The 21250-nt window shown below is 38.7% G+C and overlaps 1 long non-coding RNA gene across 1 annotated transcript; it reads right to left on the reverse strand.

Annotated features, from left to right (window-relative positions):
• Positions 1 to 4484: 4484 nt before the first annotated feature.
• On the reverse strand, positions 4485 to 21243 carry LOC119695987. The gene is made up of 3 exons (XR_005255472.1): positions 11473 to 21243; positions 6781 to 6945; positions 4485 to 6155 (listed from the first exon to the last, which is right to left on the reverse strand). It is a non-coding gene; the product is annotated as an uncharacterized LOC119695987 (long non-coding RNA).
• Positions 21244 to 21250: the final 7 nt, after the last annotated feature.

Raw genomic sequence — 21250 nt, forward strand, 5'->3', positions numbered from 1 at the left:
TTTTGGTTTTACTCCAGCACAGAAGAGAAACAAACTTGAGAAGTTTGACTGTTATAAGGACATGGAATTCTAGCTTTCTACCAGCTGTAATAATATCATTGTTTTCCAGAGGATTAAAAAAAAAAACCAAAAAAAAAACCAAAAAAAAAAAATTCTACTCAAAATATTTATTCAGACAACAGTACTTTTTAGAATCTCTTCTGCCAGGACATCTTGAGAGCAAATGACTAAGTCTTGCAATATTCCAGGCATGAACATCACACTTGCATATTACAGAAAATAAAGAGATTTAATAATTTTCTGACAAACTAGTGGCCTACCATCATACGTCCTAACCTGAACATAATGAATATCATATTCTAGGACCTAATGACTATCATGAAGCCAACAAAATACTACTGTTCACAAAAGAAATCTCTGTAAGTCTCAGAGGAATATAAGCCAAAAAGAACCCTTATTTAGTGAGTGACTTGCTATCTGTAAGTAAGAAAGTTCAAAATAATTTAGTTAATTTTTTAAAAAATAAGACAGTTCCGTGTTGAATCATCACCTTGGATGATTGGTTCAAGGATCAGGAACACAGGTAGTGTTTTTCTTGGTCATATCAGTAGCAAGAAAGATAAACAAAAGGAACAGGCACAGTGATCAGTCCAATACATGTAAATAAGTCTGATGTAACTGGAAAGATTAGCTTTTTGTCTGTGGGATGGTGTTTTTAACATCTGATCTACCAACATCTGATGGGATGAACCTTTCTCAGAGAGGGAAAAGGGTTCTAACACAGGAGCTAGCAGCACTCACTGGCAGAACTTTAAACAAATTTTGAAGCAGGTAAGGGACAAAACTAGGCTTACCAGGGATAAGGAATGGGATGGCATGCCTAAACTTGAGGAACTGAATGCTAGAGGCATCCCTCAGTCTGCTCCAGTAGGTGTTAACAACAATGAACCACACTTGAAATGCTTCTACACAAACATATACAGCATAAAGAGTGAGCAAAAGGAGCTCAAAGCCTTGGTCCAGTCCCAGAGACATGACATCACTGGCATAAGTGAATCCCAGTGGGATGAGCCCTGTGAGTGTTGTGCCATGTTGGATGGTTACAGGATCTTTAGGAGGGATAGGTAGGTGATGAAGGTGGGGGACATTGTATGTAATGGAGGACTGGAATGTATGGAGCTTGCAGTTGTCACTGGCACAGCTGAGAGCCTTTGGGAAAGGATTAGGGGACAAACAAATAATGTGTTTGTCAGTGTGAGAATCTACTGTAGACCTCCCAGCCAGGATGATAGTGAATTATTCTTCTAGGAACTAACAGATACCTGCAAATCAACTGTCCTTGTCCTGACAGGCGACTTCAGCTTGCCAAATGTTAACTGGGAAAACCACACAGATGGCGCAAACAGGTCCAGAAGATTCCTAAACACCTGAATGATTGCTATGGATTGTGTGAGAACTTTAGACAAGCCCTGCCTTAGGATCAGATTTTTGGCAGCAGCTCGAAATCCCTGCACCTAAATCACTCTGTTTTGCAAGTTCTTAAGGATGCCAAATCAGGTCTATTATGAAATGAGTTATTTACCGAATAGAAAGGAGATTAACGGACAAAAGGCCTTAATCAGAGTTACTTACTAGACAGGATAAAACAAAAAAAACCAACTACTAGTGGATTACATAAAACAGCACATGACATAAAGGTACCTATATTATACCTAGCAAAGAAATAGCATAGTTTAGGAGTCAATGTAACTTACCACTGAATTTACAATAGGGTACAATAGTGATGATATCCTTTCTCTCAGCCTCCAGGAGAATAATCACAAAGTAGGCATCCTGACTTTGGGGAGAAAGCTCCACACATTTCAGGGAATGTGTGGACTTCTGCTTTGTGAAAGTATAGTGTAGCTTTTATAGTTTTTGAAGTGTCTGTCAGTCAGAAATTCCAGTTTATCTTTCCACATCTGCTTCCACAGCAAGATGTTTACTGTCAGCTGAAAGCATCAATCATGTGGCACTGAAATAACTCATTACAAAGCAAACTGCCCTGACTGAGTTACTTCACCAAGGCTCATCTGAGGCTTATGTGAGAGAAGGATGTCCTGAGTTATTGCACCAGCTAATAAACAACAGATAAGCTCTCATGTGGTGAAGGGAGAAGCCCTGCTACAATGATAACCTAATGGTACATGTATTAATGGAGCTGATCAAAGCTCCTTGATGTGTGGCTTCTTAACAGAGAAGGTCTCATGAGTGAAGCACTGATTGGTGCTGTCTTGGCCACAGCAATCAAGTTTAAAATCTCTCTTGTCAGTTGGAGAAGTGCCAGCAAAACTTCAACTCTGGACACAGGCAGAGCAGATGTCAGGCTGCTCAGAGTAATAGTGAGAAAGGTCCTGTGGGGAAAAAGTTTTTGGAGGTGCTGGGGTCCATCAGTGCTGGTCGCCTTTTAAGCATCTCCTCTTAAGGGCACAGGAGATGACCAAGGAAGCCCAGTTTTTGTGATATTTCTGGATTTCAGTAAAGCCTTCAATATTGTCCCTCACAGGATTCTTCTGGAAAAAAAAATGCAGCCCACAGCTGGATAAACACATCATGGGATGGGAGCATCATGGGTCAGGCACAAAGGGTTACACTGAATGGGGTGACATCAGACTGGGGACCTGTCACTAGTTGAGGATGGGGCTCCACAGAGCCCCATCCTCAGCCCTCTGCTCTTCAACATCTTCATAAATGACTTGGATGTAGGACTGGAAGAGATACTGAGCAAGTTTGCAGATGATACAAAACTGGGAGGAGCTGTTGACTCCCTGGAGGGCAGGGAGAGGCCCTGCAGAGAGACCTCCACAAATCAGGGGTCTGGGCAATCGCCAACCATGTGCAGTCCACCAGGGGAAAGTGCTGGATTCTGCATCGGGGATGGGGCACTCTGGATGTATGGACAGACTGGGAAATGAGATACTGGAAAGCAGTGCCATGGAAAGGGACCTGGGGGTCCTGGCAAGTTGAACATGGGTCAGCAGTGCCCTGGCAGCCAGGAGGGCCAACCCTGTCCTGGGGTGCATCAGGCACAGCATGGCCAGCTGGGCAAGGGAGGGGATTGTCCTGCTCTGCTCGGAGCTGGGGCAGCCTCACCTCAAGTGCTGGGGGAAGTTTTGGGTGCCAAAATGAAAGAAAGACATTAAAGTATTGCAGAGCATCCAAAGGAGGGCAACAAAGATGGTAAATGACCTTGAAGGGAAGCTGTGTGAGAAGTGGCTGGGGCCACTTGGTCTGTTCAGCCCAGAGGAGACTGAGGGGAGCCCTCACTGCAGGTACAACACCCTCATGAGGGGAAGTGGAGAGGCAGGCACTGATCTCTCCTCTGTGGCAATCTGTGAGAGGACCCAAGGGAATGGCCTGAAGCTGTGTCAGGAGAGGTGTAGGCTGGACATTGGGAAAGGTTTTTTACCCCAATAGTGGCTGGGCATTGGAACAGGCTCCCCAGGTCATAGCATCAGCCTGACAGAGTTCAAAAAGCATTTGGAAAATGCTCTCAGGCACATGCTGTGATTCTTGGGGATTGTGCTGTGCAGGACCAGGAGTTGAAGTCAATGAACCTTCTGGATCCCTTCCAACTCAGGGTGTTTTATGATTCTATTCTATGAGTCTATTATTGTAATCAAGAGATGCATCTTTTCTTTATTAAATAAGAGACGACTATTACATCTGAAATGTGGACTAATTATTTTAAATGCATTGACCAATTTGTTAAGAGCTTTTAGGTAAAAATGTAGAGTCTCTGTTGCTGCCATAGTAAGACTTACCTCACATAGCCATATTCTGCTCACTGATACAAATACCACCTCCTTTTACTTAATTTCAGGAAAACATCTCAGAAGTACTCTAGGCCAAAAAAAGATGATAAATGATTTTGAGATAGAAAATTGAAGTGCATTGATTAGGAGCAATTTTTTATGTTTTACACAATAAAAAGATGAACCGCATGATTCATGGAGACAATTTGCAGAGCAACTTCTTCTCTCTAATTGCTGCTGGACTAATGTAGAAGCACACTCTTAGAAAGTAGAGAAATCCATTTACCCAATCATATAATTTAAGCAGTGAAGAGAAATAGTGGATTTTTCCATTACCTTTTATATTAGCTTTGCTACATTCCACCTGAGACCCTTATTTTGAGAGTGCTATGCTCCTTTAAACAATTCTGTAAGCATAATAAAGTTCCACTTCAAAATTTTTCAAAGTAGACTAAGGACATTTCAAAAAAAAACATAATTAGAGACATAACCAATCTCACTAATTCGTGGTAATCTACTGTAAAAGTAAATTATTTACTAAGAGGTCTAATAAATTCTCATCTTCAGGACTACCAAAGAAGATTTTCTGTATTTCCTTTGGAACAAAAACTAGATGCTATTCTCTTCTGACTACTTATTCTGTGGTTGTCCCAGGATCAGCAAATTTTGTTTTTAGTATTGTCTGGGGTTTTGTAAGAGGAAATAGAGAGTCCTATTTAAATCAAGATAGGATTTCTTTTCTTTTAGTACTGTTCATGGGATAATAGATTGCTTTTTGCTGCTAGAGAGATAGAAAGCATATCCTTAGCTCCAGTCATTGTATTAAGTCACGGTACACAGAATAATTATCTTTATGTTCCAGATGTATCCACTCAGAACCATTTCTATTAATTGCTGGAACTGCATTAAAAAGAATAACATCAGTGAAAACAACCCTGAGAGCAGAAGTTGATTCTGTGCAATGCTTTTAAGTTTTTTTATTGAAATAAGGACTTGTTTTGAAAGGTATTTTCAAAAATACCCAGAAGGAAAATGCAAACATATTTGAAGTAAGTATTCTTCATTATTTCATGCTGAAAACAAACAACATCAGTAGCAGTGTCAGGTTCCCTAGAAAGCTGAAATACTTTTATACATTGTTTTCTGACCCTCCCAATGAATGTATGCAGTAAATGCAATGTGTTGTGACACATTAAAATATTTTTTTATCTTATAGCAAGTCCAAATTAAAGAATTTATGCAGGAATAAGTGCTTGAATTCTGCATTACACATAGAAAGGCCTCAAAAATATGAAAAAACATTGCAGATTTTATGGTAGGATAATTAAGATCTGTATAGAGAAAATAGAAGAATTGAAAATGCCAGGTTATTTCTTTTAATTACAGCAGCTCTACTTATAAAACATTAATATAGCTAGAACAGTCTCATTGCACAATGGTCTGTTTTAAAACATCAGAGAAACCTGCAACTTCCGGAAATCTGTATTAATCTTAACTGCAGTAATTCAAAACCAATGTTAAATATCAGCTACTGGTCTAAATACTGATTTGAATGCATTATTTAGCTACTGTAAGAGCACGCCCAGCATAGATACATCAGTGTTAGAGTATTTGCAGATATTTCAGTAGTACCTGGGGTTTTAAAACAGGCCTCACAATTACCTGATTGGGATGTTAGGGAAAAAGAAAGGAGTTAGTAAACATAAATGTTGCAAAGGCACATTTTAATTAATATATTACACATACCTAAACATGGGAAGTGATTTTTTAAAAGTAATTATTATTTCAAAAAGGGGTCAGTAGTTTTGATCTGCCTGCTGCATGTGCTAGTATCCCCACTACATATAAAAGATTTACTAATGATTTAGACAAAATGAGCTAAGTAAATCACTCTTGAAAGGACTTCTCCAAACCAAACAGAGCTCATTTCCTGCTCCAGGAAAACCAAGGAAAAAGTGAAAAATAGGCTATGATGATTTAAACAGCAGGAATTGGATTAGCAAAAACTGTCAAGGAAGAACAAACTTGAATTTTCATGTCAAAAGACATTATGATAAGCAATTTTCAGATTTGGACAATGTAGACATATACATAGATAGATATAGATATAGTTCAAGATATACTGATACTTGAAGCAAATTTATTAAAGAAACAACTTTGCAAACCAAGAGATACTGTATTTTAAAATTAGAGGGTGACTTTGAAGACCGCAAAATCTCCATTTTGTTAGTGCTGGAGGTAGTTGTCAGCACTTGATGTCTTTGTGGATTCAGTTGTGGATTTCATAAAGGTTTCACTTTCTGCTACTGTGACCATATCTTCTTTTCCATTTCTTGCTAATGAATTGCACAGGTTGCAGACCTAAAATTAGAACCATGCAAAGAAGCTCCATTTATATCAGAGTTGCCTTAAGATATGATTGTTAAGGGACAGAAGATGGGTCAGAAGAAGTTCCTAGCATAAATAGGACTCAACTGGCAAAAAGTGCCTTGGTGATTCTATGTAATAGACACAGAAATTACACAGCTGTGGATAAGCAAAATTGGCACATTCATAGGTCATAGTCCACTTTTGTTTGGGTAAAAAAAGCCTCTCAGATAAACCCACTTTTTGTAGGTCTAACTGCATCCACTTTGGGATAGCTTTAGGAATATCTCAAGTGTTGATATTCTTCAAAAGTAAAACATTCTGTATTTTGACCTTAAAAAACCTTATAGCTGCTTATAATTTTACAGTCATGGGAAAATGCATTTGAAGGGATCTACCTTTTTTAATCTTCTCTCTTATCTCTATGCTCATAGGCACTGCATGTCCAGCCGGGCTGCCCATCCTTTTCTGCTATACCATCAAACTTCCATTTATTTCCAGCCCTGCTAGTGTCTAGAGTTCCATCTTTTAGCATCTGCCCATTTATCACCATCTTTATTTTATCACCATCTTATAGTTCGTGTTCAGACCCTTTCTCATAGCTGTTCAAGCTTCTCACCTTAGTTGTTCCTCGCTTTTTCTTCTGCTGGGCTCCACATAACCAAATTTCCTTTTTTCTTTTTCTATCTAGGCCTTGCCTGTGTCTTACATCTTCAGCTTTTACTTCCTGGAGTTCTGTCCAGGTACTCAGAAATTCAGGACTGTCTTCTGCATCTGGACAACCCTTTGCAAAAAAATAAAAAAAAAAATAAGAAGCTTTGTTGTAGCATTCATGCTTTCTTTTCCTCTAGCCTCTGCCTTTTCCTTACTTTCTGCCTTCTGAAGAGTCAGTCCTCTCCATTTGTCCATTTCTCTCTTTCAGAAGCTGAGGTCTGCAGTGCAGGAAAAACTCCTCTCCTCTCAACTGTTGCGCTAAACGCCAGGGTGCCAGTGACAGCTGTTACAAGGAGTGTCTTCAGCAGACATTTCAGTTTAAGAGGCCATCCACACCATGCAGTCTAGCAAAAGCAGAGTGCCTATAAATGGAGGGTTGTGTGTGTAAAGTGGTTACCAACGCAGACCCTGCTTTCAGTGGAGTATCATAGTGTGTACCAGAGAAAGATGGTAGTTGCTGACTCTCTTCTAGATGTTATGTAGTTACCTGAAATCGAATAAAACTCAAAATCCTTGACTTACGTAGGAAAGTGAGTGTGGAGAAAAATTTTGAGAGTAGGCATCCTCAGGCTTGCATATCAGGAACAAAAACTTAATATTTTTGAGATGCAATATAAAATGGTAGTTACACAAGTAGTTACTTCTGCTTCTAGGGGCAGAAATACCTACTCTACTCCTGCTATTGTTTTCCTATTGACTTCTTATTCATCACTGAAAATACTAGAAGAATGAAATATGACAGAAAATTGCTGCATTCTGATAATCTTCATCTTGTAAAATAATCACCCAAAATTTTCTTCAGGATTGTGAACCAAAAAGTAGAAAACCAGATTTTTCTGGACGAAGAATTTATTCTACTTGATTTCCTGTATCATGAAAGGACAGTAAGTTGGAGACAGCAATACCAGGGGGTACCCAGCCCCCTGAAGTAGAAGACAGGGATTGGGAGCAGAATGAACCTCCCTTAGTCCAAGGAGATATGGTCAGTGAATTCCTAGAATGCTTAGAACCACACAAATCTATGTGGCCAGATGGAATCCACCTGAGGATACTGAGGGAGCTCTTGGAAGTGCTGTCTGAGCCATATTCTATCATTTATCATTAGCTCATGTCAAATGGGGGATCTTAGATGACTGAAGGCTGGCCAATGTGATCTTTCTCTACAGAAGGGTCAGAAAGAGGATCCAGACAACCATGGGCCTGTCAGTCTGACCTTAGTACCAGGGAAAGGCATAAATCAGATCATCAAGGCATAGAGTGTCATTGCATGGCATCCGCAGGACAGAAGGGGCTTGTGAAAGGCAGGTCGTGCTTGGACAACCTGATCTCATCCTATGATCACCCTACAAAGTGGGTGATCCCAAATGAGGGAAAGGCTCTGAACATTGCTGGGACATTAACAAAGCCTTTTTCAACACTTTCCACAGCATTCTCCTGGAGAATCTGGGTGTTCATGTCTTGGATGGGTCTGCTGCTCACTGGGTTAAAAATTGGATGACTGGGCTGAGAGTTTCGTTGAATGGAGTTACATCCAGTTGTGGCCAGTAACTACAGGTGTTCCCCAGGGATCAGTATTGGGACCATGCTCTTTAATATTTTGATCAAGGATCTGGATGAGGGGATCAAGCACATTAATAAGGCTGCAGATGAATTAAGTGGGGTGGGAGTGTTGATCTGATGTAGTGTAGGAAGGCCCTGCAGAGGGATCTGGACCAAGGCTGAGAACAACAGTATGAGGTTCAACAAGAATGACAATGCTGTGGTCAGCAGGACTAGGAAAGAGATTGTTTCCCTGTATTTTGCCCTGATGAAGCTGCACCTTGTTTTGGGTGCCTCACAACAAGAACATTGAGGGGCTGGAGTGTGTCCAGAGAAGGGCAACAGAGCTAGTGAAGGGTCTGGAACACAAGTCCTGAACTTGAGGAATGGCTGAGAGAGCTGGCGGCTGGGGGTGTTTAGCCTGGAGAAAAGGAAACTCAGGGGAAATCTTATCATTCTCTACAGCTCCCTGACAGGAAGGTGCAGCGAAGTGGGTGTCAGCCTCTTCTCCCAGGCAACCAGTGACGGGACGAAAAGTAATGGTCTCAAATTGCTCCAGGAGAAGTTTAGATTGGATGTCAGTAAAAATTCCTTCACTGAACAGGTTGTCAAGCATTGGAACAAGTTACCCAAAGAAGTGGTTGAGTCACCATCCTTGGATGCATTTAAAACATGTGCAGATGTGGAACTTAGGGACATGGTTTAGTGGTAGATTTGGCAATGCTGGATGAATGGTAGGACCCAATGATCTTAAGAATCTTTTCCAATTGGAATGAGTCTATTATTCTAAGTAAAGCATTATTTCCTATTTTAGGGTAAGAATTAAGGGTTAGGGATTATAGAGTTTAGTGTAGGGTGTTACAGTTTTGTATTGGGGGTATTAGGTTTTGTTTATGTTCCCTTGTATTATGTTTTTACTATTACCTACTTAAAAGTTCCAAGTGCGTGTAGAGAAACAGTATAAGATACTTCAGTCGAAAAAAACACAATTACAAAAATAGTACAAATGATAATGAACTTATAATTCAAGAACAAAAACCGGAAAGAATAGGAGAAAAAGTAGGATAAGCAGTACACGTAACAGTCAAGTCAGAAACTGGAAGATAGGATTACAGTATTGGTAAGGCTTCTGCCTGATTGAGACACTTGTTCTTAGCAATATAACTAGTTCTGTGTATTTATTTCTCTAACCTAATGAAGATTTTTCTTAGACTAGCTCTATCTATGCTCACTGAATTTATCAGTTATCAAAAAGATATTTCAAACAATACTACAATAGCCACTTCATGTAGCTTTGCTATGAATTCCAAATTATTATTAATTAATGTTGTGATGATTAATGTTACCTATAAATGTTCAATTAGTGTTCTAAATCAGTTTTCATACTTTGATTAACTTGTGTGGAGATTCTGATTTGCTGGGTTTTTTGGTGTTGTTTTTACAGTTTAAGTAATCCTAATGATTTGTGGATTATGACATAAACTGTACTTGTATTAGACTGTGCACATACCAGATTTTTTAAAAACAAATTAGCCTGACTAACCTGGTTGTGTGGTAACAGAAAGATGTAAGAATTTAAGAAAACTATTAATAGATCTTATATCCAAAAAATAGTTTTTCTTTGCACATAAGTGTTGCAATACCTGAATGAACCAGAGATGATAGACAAGAAGTACATTTTAACAACATTTTATATTCACTAAAACCTCTGATTATCTGACTTAGTCTGATTGTCTCATTTTCTTGATTTCCAACTTTTAACTGCAAAGATATAACCTCTGGCTGAGGATGCCCAGAAGCCTAAGATTGCTGAAAGAATCCAAGAGATAACACTTTTCCCTTGCCATGCTACTCTTTACAGGCTTTCTTTATTGTTGGTTATACATTTTAAAAGTATTAAAAATTTCATGTGGTTGCCCTCCTATTTCATCATAAGTTAATATTTGAATTATTGTGTATGAATATGTTTTGTTTACAAATTATTTTCTATACATTGGAAGTGTGGAAAAATCACATTTTGTGTTTACCGTATCATTTGTACACATTAGTAATGTATTCTCAGAACTCATTAGGATACATGGATTGAAAATTCTCATTTGAAGTTGAATAGCTGTTTATCAACTTAAAAATTTAATTAGAACCCTTTCCTGCATTTCATTATGAGGTTATTTCATAATTACTCGGTAAATAGGTCCTACCCATTTACTAATGCAGAAATGACAACACATGACACTGCTGAATTACAACTACACAGCTGGAGAAGACACAGAAATAAAGAACAGATAAATGCATTATTTAAAAAATTCAGGGGAAAAGTCAGCATCAACAATCCTTCCTGAACCTTCACCCATGCTCCCCTTCACTGTTGTAAAAGTGCTGTAAAATTCAGCATGCTTGTTTATATTCTAATTAGAACCAGTTCATTATTTACTTATGCAGCTTAGAGGAATTGAGATATTGGTACCTAGAAGAAACCTATGCTCCTAACCAAAGGAAGGATGGGTGAAGTGCTGCAACAGACCCTGTACTCACTGCATTGAGTTTAGTCCAGTGAGTGAACAGGATGGTGTAGAATTGGGTTCAAAATATACCAAGACACACCACATTGTTTTTCTTTGGGAGTAAAGTCCTAAACATACAATTGCCTTTGCTTGTGTGATACCTGCATTGCATGCACCTCTGAATTCTGGCAGGAGAAAAGAAGTTAGCACCATGATTCAAGACTGTTTAAAGGTTTATAAAAGAAGTTTTATTACATTAACAGTTGGACTGATGATATTAGAGATATTTTCCAACCTAAACAATTCAATGATTTTGTTACAACCTCTCAAAAAGACAAACATATTATTATTACTGTTATGCTATTTTTGTACTCATTCACAAAACTACATATATACTTTAACACTTCTAAGAAATTAGAGTTCAGTGGAATACTTATGAGAAAATAATGATTCAATGTGCCTTCCTTTCTCTTACAATAGGAAAAATTCAACAAGATATATACTGTAGATACTAAGCCCCCTCAAATTAAACAATTTATTCCAATTACTTTGTATACCTTCACTGGTAGCTTTAATCAGCATTGATATGTATGATTTTCATTCTTAGCTGCTTTGCAGTTGAATTGGGCTTTCTACAATCGCATACAGTTTTAAACACCACAGAAAGCTTTGATTTTCCATCCTTTTTCCATTCTTCTTTATTATTCTTTTCTGCTCCTAAAAAAAGACATTATTTGGTTCATGAAAGAAAACAAAGGATACAGTAAGCTTTTTCTCATTTTGATATTCATAGCGCTACCTGTTAGCTTCCTTCCCTTCAGTTCTTGACTGCCCTCTTTGTATATTTTCATCCTGTTTTCCTCCTGCTGACTCTGAAGGATGCCTGTTGCTATCCTTCAGCAGAACAGTGGCTATGGCTCCACTCCACACACAAAAAACTGGTGTATGCATTCTCCCTGAGGGACACCCATGGTGTCCCTCCCCCTGCTTCTTTCCACCACTGCAGCATTTCCTCCTTTTTACCTCAGGGAACATATTCAAGCTAAAATCCAGCCCAACAGAGAATTTTTAACCCAGCAGCTAGCTAATGGTGATGGTTTTGATTGTTTTAATGCAGACATAGAAGATGCCATGCAAGCATGAAAACAGGGCCAGGAAGGGTTTAATACCTTTAGTGGCCAGTATGGTTTATACAGATCTAAAGCAAATGCAGAACTAAACTATGAATCTTAATCTTGTTTTCAGTCAGCCAAATTCTACCTAAAATTTTAGTTGCAACATGGACGTTATTCTATTAACTAGGGTTATTATGCAACTTTCTGCAAAAATGACACAAATTATATCAGCTTACACATCTTTATACCAATACCACAATGTCCAACAATTGTCAGTCTGTTTCAATTGTACCACAAATAATTAATTGCACTAAATCTGTTCCCCATAAAACCCAGACAAGTTCACTTCCTGTGCCTGAAAAGCATAAGGTAACCCAAAACATCTGAGTGGTTCACAGGCTTCTTCTGTAGAATTAATATACAAATTTTTTATTTCAACAACATTCCAAATGAGACAGAATGGTTAAAAAACCCACAGAGCAACGTGAAGCTTTTGGCAGATAAGTTCCTCCACGGGAGTGTCCAATATAAATTTTGCTACGGAATGGTCTGTGCATACCACTAAAGCAACATCAAGCACACCATATGTGTAAAGCACATTGTTTCCTTGCCTAGGACAGCAACCTTAGTTTATTTAAATAGACTTTTCTACAGAAAGCAAATCAAATTAAAGCCAGTATATGATGCTTTTTAAAAGTTGTTTTATTGAAGCTTTTGTTTTTCCTCCCTCCAATCAAGTACAAAAATATCTTGCTAAAATACACTTCCTTTAAGACACCTGACTTTCTTTCCAACCACCCTTTCCTTTTCCACTAAAAAATTGTCCTCCTCTAACAATCCCTTACACTCCCAGAATGAAGGCAGAAACAGACTCACCATTTCCCAGTTTTAGAATATACTTCTGTCATGATAAGAATTTGTTTTGCTTGCTTCCATCACAAAACATCTTTCTTAAACATTTAAATGCTTGCTTAAATACAAAACGAAAGTATTTCTCAGGAAGATGTAAAGTTGGAAATTACACTGAAGACATACTACTGGATTCTTAGATTCAAAACTATTCACGAAATAATGAGTCTTCATAAATAACAAAAGCTGTGGATTTAAATCAGTTTGTTAAGATTATCAGAAGATTAATATTTTTTCTTAGCACATATTTTCGTGTATCTTCAGATGAGAAAAACACTTCTGTAAAGAAAGCTTCCAACTACAAAGAAACAGCAACAGAGGCCTTAATATTCAATTTCTATCCACAAGCTAGTGGTTTTGTAAAAGTTCCATCAATACATAGCATACGGTTTAAAGATGTCAGATTCTGTGTCACATGGATAAATTACTACTAAAAGTATGGAAAATGTATAAACATGTAGAAATGCTGTGTTTTGTATACTTGTTTCTGTCTCTGCAGAATGATCAACAATCACTACTCATGTATGGAGAATAGTACTGAGCTGTCAATATTCACAATTATGCTACCTCTTTACTTTTGTATATGTACTGAGAGCCTAATTTATTATATTATAAAAGTCATTTATTATAAATGCCATTATGAAAACATCATTAGATCAAACTAACTCCCAATTCTATTTTTTCAAATAATAGAAATGGAAGAATGGTGACTGAATTAGGAGTTTTAAATGCATCTGGGAAAACAACATTCACCTAACCAGTGTCACTTGATAGAAGAAAATCAGACTTTTAGGGCTTTTTGGTCTCTTGATTAGTCATCAACCATCACCAAAGGACAGCAGATAAAGTACTCGGCTAGAGCTTGAGGATTATTTCACAATGTCCTTTCTTATTTTACATTAAAAGATTATAATTCATATTTTACAACACTGATATTAGAAAATAAGGTCATAGACAAAACATAATATTAAGTTTAAAAACATCATGAGCATTAGCCTTATATTCTTTCATGAACAGCAACAGGCCCTGTAAGACACCTACTTTTCTCCTATTTTGTCTTTGCCTACACTATCCAATGTGATCCCATAGCACTGAACAGCTGATGCTTGCCGTTGTATCTGACCACCTCTAAAACAAGAAGTTAAATCTATATGGAAGTGCTCTTCCATACACTAACATTTATTTTAAAGTAATATATTATTTATACAGGCCCTTACTACACACATGCTTGGCAGAATATTCTCGGCAGCTCAAATGAATTTTTCAGTATTTGCATTTGAGTTACCCATTTGTAAAGAAAATGTTTAAGACAAAAGACATGTTTTCATAAAAAGGTATCTAATGAAAGATAATTTGAATGTTTCAAGTTACAAGTAGATCCTTGTTTACACTTTCTACTTAATGGCACTTTCTAGTTTGGAGAAACTGTATGAGGGAATCACACTAACAGTTGGTACAAGGGAGTAAATTATCTAAGCATATGCTTAGGCAGTCAGCAGCATTAGGAGCTGCTGTACTTCTTTACGATAAATGATAGATTTGTTGTTTAATAGCAATAATACATGCTCAAATTTTATATATAGTACACATCTGTTAAATTATTATTGTGCTGTAATTATAACAAGAGATTGCCCTAAGAGCAGGAAAGTCAGTTGTGAGTAATTAGGTTGAAATTACATTTATTTCCTAAATCCTGTTAGTGGAGCACAACACTTCCTCTTAATTATCGCAAATCACAATTTTTCCCTCACACAGATTCTTTCAACATAGGTATATTTTCACCTTAGCATTTTTATGTTTATTTTAATTTGAAAAAATGCTTTGTGAAAATTGTAATTCTGTCAATACTTTAAAAGAGAGAAAAGACTTCCATCTTTCCGTAGTTAGTGCTAGCATTGCTTCATTTTGGACTATGATTATCAACATCAATAAAATAAATCCTTGACCCTTTAAGAGGAAATAAAAATCTGCTTTTCATAGAATAATTATAGAATTGCCAAGGTTGCAAGAAACCTTTAAGATCATCCAGTCCCGCAGGCCAACATTGCCCCTAAATCACTAAACCACACCACCCAGCAACAGATCCAGACTCCTCTTGAGCATCTCCAAGGAAATCTATTTCTGACCACCCTAACAGAAAGAATTCTTCTAATATCTGATCTGAATCTCCGCTGTCTCATCTTAAGGCCATTTCCTCTGGTCCTCTCACTGCTGGCACAGTAGAGGAAACCAGCTCCTACCTCACTACACCCTCCTTTCAGGGAGTTGTGGAGAGCAATGAGGTCCTTCCATGAGCCTCCTCTTCTCCAAACTAAACAAACCCAGATCCCTCAGCCATTCCTTATAAGACACATTTTCTAGTCCTTTCACAAGCCTTGTTGCCCTTCTCTGGACACTCTACAGCACCTCGAAGTCCTTTTTAAAGAGAGGGGCCCAGAACAAACACAGGATTCAAGATGTGGCCTCACCAGTGCCAAGTGCAGGGGGACAATCACTGCCCTGGTCCCGCAGGCCACACTGTTCTTGATACAGGCCAGGATGCCATAGGGCTTCCTGGCCACCGGCGCACACTGTTGGCTTATAGTGAGCTGGCTTCAACCAGGACCCCCAAGTCCCCCTTGGCTAAACAGCTCTCTAGCCACCAGCCACTGCTCTCCCAGGCTGTAGCACTGCATGGGGTGGTTGTGACTCAAGTGTAGGAAACAGCACTTTGCCTTATTGAGCCTCGTGAAGCTGCCCGTAGCCCATTGACTGAGTCTCTCCAGGTCTCTCTGTAGAGTTTCCGCCGCCCCCATAGAAAAGACTATTCCAACCTACCAAGTATGCAAACAAAAAGTTATTTAACATGTCAAGGTGCACTATACCAGCTAAATTAACTGAAGTTTACACAAGCAATTAAGCTAAAAAATCTAAGTCAGTGCGCAGGGAGATGCTCATTTAGCTACTAGGAAGCATTAAGTATGGAACGTCTCCCAGCTCCTATCTCCACCTACCATAACAGTGCTCAACAGGGCTGAAGATTAGATGCTCTCTCTGTCAATTGTGTTGGAATTCCTATTGCTTTTTGAATAGCCACAGAATTGAGGCAAATTTTCTTTATCACAATGACTCTGTGAGAGCTCCCCTGGAACACAGGGAAATACTCATATCCTGAAAGGCCTCTAATCTGTTACTCCTCCTATGAATATCTCTCTATCAGTCCACCCAACTCAGCTCACCTCTTATGTTGTATAACCAATTTAGAGGGTATTTGTGAAGCCTGCATTTTGCCCTTTTTTATATTAACTGAACTTTGCTGAAATCAATGTTACTTTTGTCCATGAAAATAATGTAAAAGATGTTTTAGTATTCACTCGCCACAAAGCAGTAAGTTATATATTACCATGGCTTTTAAAGTAGTATCATCGAGCCAAAAATGTTCTTTCAGCATCTGCAGTGCCACTACAGTAAAACTATTTTAAAGCTAGCACTAATTGTGACTTGTATTACAGTATGAAACCTGTAATACAGCCTAATAACTTACTGCTTACAGAGGCAACACAGATACTGGAAGAAGTAGGTGATCCAGATGACAAGGTGAGCAGATGACAAGAAGCCTACTAACTTTCCCAAGCCTACTAACGGTATCTGTAGAAAGGTATTACAACTTACTGCAAGTAATGGGACAGGGAATGCAGTGATGCTGACCAGAAGATGTTGAGGGCTCAGTGACCCACATTATGTCATGGCTAACCTGAGCAGGCAAGGTCTGTGCTCTGCACAGCCAGTGTGGCCTTCAGGCTGCGTTGGACTGTGCAAATCTCTCGGTAGTGGGACAAGCTCAGGCAGCACAGCGCTGGAGGAGCCAGCAGGCAGCTGCTTGTCTTGATAAAGCTCTTGTACCAGAGCTTATGTCACCTGCATGGCCTTGCCTTCATCTGAAAGTATTAGTTCTAATAACTAGTTATTGAGATATTGGGACACAAGACAGATGATGAAATTTGGACCTGGTTAGCCTAAGAGATTTGATAACAGGATGCCTTGGCAAGAGCAAACAGAACTTTGAGAATTAAATCAAGATTGCAAGAAGATCAAATCAGACAGATTTACTGAAAAAAAAGAAAATTACATCAGACTTCTGCAAGCAAGAGATGTTTAAAATGCCTAAGTTTGTTTATGTGATTTTTAACCCAATCATTGCATAAAACATTACTAGCCTTCCTAAAATACTATATAAGCAGTTGTACTCCACAAAAAATTCACATTCTTTGACCATCTCACAGTCTTCCTTGTCTGTCCTCATTGCTGATAACTAGTGTTTTAAATGGTAGAGTCACAGTGTCCTTCTTACAGAAATCATATGTATCAACACCTCCTTGTAGCAACACCTACAAACTGCAAATACATAAAACTCCCCATAGGACCAGAGAGGGGGCTGGCTCATGTCCCACAAGGACATTCTCGATGACACTGGAAAGGTTACAGCAGTACCTGATGAGTTGTAAAAAGCAAGTGCCACACCCATATGTTCCAGGAGGAGGATCCAGGGAATTACAAACTAGACAGTCCTACCTCAGTCCAGGCAGTTAGAGCAAATCCTCTCTGAATCCATACCTAGGCACATGAAGGTGATGGTAGTTTGAAACAGTCAGCACAATGTCAAGCCTACAATGTCATGTCTGCCCAACTTAATTCCCTCTAGAAAGAGGTGTCTGATTGTGTAGATAATGGGAAAGTGGTAGAGAAGCTTCCACACATGGCAGGGAGGGGCAAGAAAAGAAAGCAATGAGAGATAGAGAACCAGAACAGCACAAGTTGGACATGTGGACTTGTAGAAATATAAGTTCAACAAAGACAAATGCAAATTACTTCATCCTTGCAGAAATAACTCCATGCAGCAGTATAGGCTGGGAAACAACTGGTTAGGGAGCTTTAGAGTAAGAGCCGTGTGCACTTGTGCGCAGCTTAAGTCAGCCGTGTGACCTTGCAGTGGCAATGACCATCAGAGCCAGCAAGCAGGTCCCAGAGAGTAAGCTGCCTTCTGCTTTCAGCACTTGTGAGGCTGCATGTGGAGTGTTGTGTCCTATTTAGCGTTCCCTAGCACAAGAACACTGCTGACAGTGAAGCAGGTGATCCGGAGGACACTGCCAAGGTGGTCAGAGTGATTCCTGGAAAGGATGAGAGAGCCAGGTTTTTTTAGCCTTAAGAAAAGAATCAGAGGCTGGACAAATTCTAACAGCCACACACTGCAATTTCACCCTGTTAGAAAATCCAGTACAATAAGGAAAGGAGTCCTTAAGAAAAAAAGTGACAGACTGTACATAAGTCTGTCAGACATATACATTTAGATGAGCTGCTGATCTGTAAGAAACTTACAAACTCTTCTAAGGAATTCACCAGTTGCAATGTCAGTTTACCTTTATCCTCTCATTTGCTGTTATTAACTATTAGTATTCTGTTCCTTCTAGCAGCATAACACCAGAGAATTGGATCTGAAATGAGAAGTATTACCTACATTTTAAAGTCCTTTCTGCCTTTCCCTCTCAGATAAATACTATTCAATTTTCCTTGCCACTAGATAATTCAGAAACATCATACTATAAACCATTCTTTCCTCCCTATAGCAAAAAGCTTGAAGTTATTACCCTTTTATTCAAAACAGGAATGTCTGACATTATTACAGCGAGACATCAATAGGTCTTTATACTTAGAACCAAATGTTATGTTTACGGTTCCAGCTAATCATGTTCCATTACCAGAAGATTTCTGCTTTTGATATGACCTGAAATATATAATTATTCTCCTGTGAACTTGCATTACTGATCAGTCCAGAATATCTTTTAGGAAACCCCTTTAACATTCTTCACTCATACTTTGAAATTACATTATCTCCACTAGCTGTTGTTTCCTCAGAGCACTGCCTGCATTCAACAAGAAGGAGGTTGCTGGGTTATAATGACATGCATATTTGTGGCCAAACTAATATCCAGCAGGATTAGACCAGTTCTCAAGCTGTTTTTTTCCAGCCTACTCTATTTGAAAACCTGCCATATTTCTTGGACTAGCCATGGCCTTGTTCTACAGTTTGAGTGAATACCTTGAAAAGAACTAGGGCACAGCAAAGTTTCTGAGAGCCTTCTGTTTTCTACTAGCTTGCCTTAGTGACAGAGCTTTTAAAGGATATTCTGATGCAGGTACCTGGTACTGCCATAGCACACTCATTGGTTCCATTTTCTTGAATAACCGTAAGGCAAGAAGTGAAATGAAAAGAAGAATGAAATGAAAGAAGACTTTCATTGTTAAAAGGGTAACATCCATGTGTGAGAATACTGTGGGTTTAATATATTGACACTGAATTAATTGGAAGTTTTCACTGTGATCTGTGACTGTTTCTTTTCAACAAAAACAGAGCTTATTTTCACCATTAAAAGGAAAACAAACATTCTTGAAGAACACAGACCCTGAAACTGCAGTCAGATACACTGCAAGTGCAGAAGTCTACTTAGCACCTGAAACAAAGATAACAAGAAGAAGTTAGTTGGTGACAGAGGTACTGTAGACAAGAGATGACAGAAAGTGCAAAGGTTGCCTTCTGCCAGAAAGTTGCATGTAACTTGTGAGAGCAGCTGCCATGACAAATGCCTTCAGCAGCTGCTACAGGAGTGCTGTTGCACTCTGCAGATATGTGGCCATACCTCTGCTGGGGTGGCAACCTGTGTGTGCATTCAGCCTGTAAGAACAGTGGTTATCTGAAGGGCTTTGACACACACCACTACCAGGTACAGTGAGGCAATATATGCACACCATGCATACACACAGCACCAAATCATTATGAATGTTAAGAGAAAAGTTGATTCTGAGAGCAAACAAAGTGGATAAGGCAAGAATCAATGACTGATATGCATAGCCACACAAACCATCTTCTGTTTGACACCAGCTCTTAAATAAGCATGCTTTCTCAATATAACTAATTTAATTCCTTTTCTTATTGGAAAAACTACACAATAATTCTCATTACTTCTAAAAGCTTGAACACAGATCTGGAAACCTTACACAGAAAATCGCACTGAAATATCTGGAAAGCAGTCATGCTGTAAACAGCTTTATTGAGATCTTCTTGCTTGCACTGGACCACAGGCATGACAGTGGCTTTCCAGAGAGCACATGTTTAAAATGAAGACAAGGACAATGTGGGTGGGGGAGAAGAAAATGTCAGACAAGTAACATTGCCTTTAAGGTGGGAAGGTGGGGGGGGGAGCAGAACAGAAAGTACCTGCAATTATTGTAGCAGAGATGGCTAAATATTAATGCAAAAGCAAAAAGAAGAATGGCAGGTGTGATTTCATCATCTAAACCAAACACAACACTTCATTTGATTTTACAGTTTGAATAACATGACTCTTTCTTTGCATAAGCAGAATAAAATCTGTGGATTATTTGTGCCGTTTGAAGTCTGAAGACTCCTATCCCCTTACATGCTAAAGCAAAAACTTCAAAGGAAGTTTCCTAACTCATTATAGGACAAATATTTCCATAAACCAGCACTGAAGGTTTACAGTCAGCTCTATTAACTTCTACAAGGTTTACATGAAATGAAACTTGGTCAGTTTCCTACTAACAAGCAATTTTTTCTGAACCTGTAACTCAAGATCCAGTAATGTAGGTTCCAGAAAAGCAAAAGCTTTTACTGTTAGTTTTTAACAATGTACTGCTCCCAAAATCCTCAGAAAATAAACCCAGAGGTGGCTCACAAGGTTATAATTTCCTCATGTTCTCTTCACAGTGGGAGGGGCAAGGAAAGAAAGGGACACAGGAATGTTTGTGTTTATAAAAATAAAGCCTAAAACCCCTTACACCTCAAGCATAAACATCCCCCCAAGATGTCCCATGCTCCACCTTCCTCCACTTTTACTTACTTGGCAAATTACCTCTAGTTTTCCTTGGAGTCTTCAAGCATGGTTCTCAATTTGGAATTGAGCAGTAAGGCTATACTGAAAATCTGTCACAGCAAATCTCAGTGGCCTAACAAACATTGTTCAGAGAAAGAAAAGGCTTTGAAAAAAAGATAATGACAGGTCAATTAAAAAAAATCCTTCTCCCAGCCACCAATTTTACATTCTTTGCAAACACTACCAACACTGGGCAGACTGCTCCTGTCACTGGCTCTCCTATTCCTATTCTTCTGAATCTACAGGGAAAGATACCAACTCAAAACAATCAACCAAAGTAAAAAAGAAACAAACAAAAAACCCAAAATAAAACAAAACAAAAAACAGCTGAAGGGGAAAGGATGGGAAGAAGCAAAAAGAAGAACAAAAAACTTAATCAAATA

The sequence above is a fragment of the Motacilla alba genome, chromosome Z, assembly GCF_015832195.1.
Source record: "Motacilla alba alba isolate MOTALB_02 chromosome Z, Motacilla_alba_V1.0_pri, whole genome shotgun sequence".
Classification (NCBI taxonomy): Eukaryota; Metazoa; Chordata; class Aves; order Passeriformes; family Motacillidae; genus Motacilla; species Motacilla alba.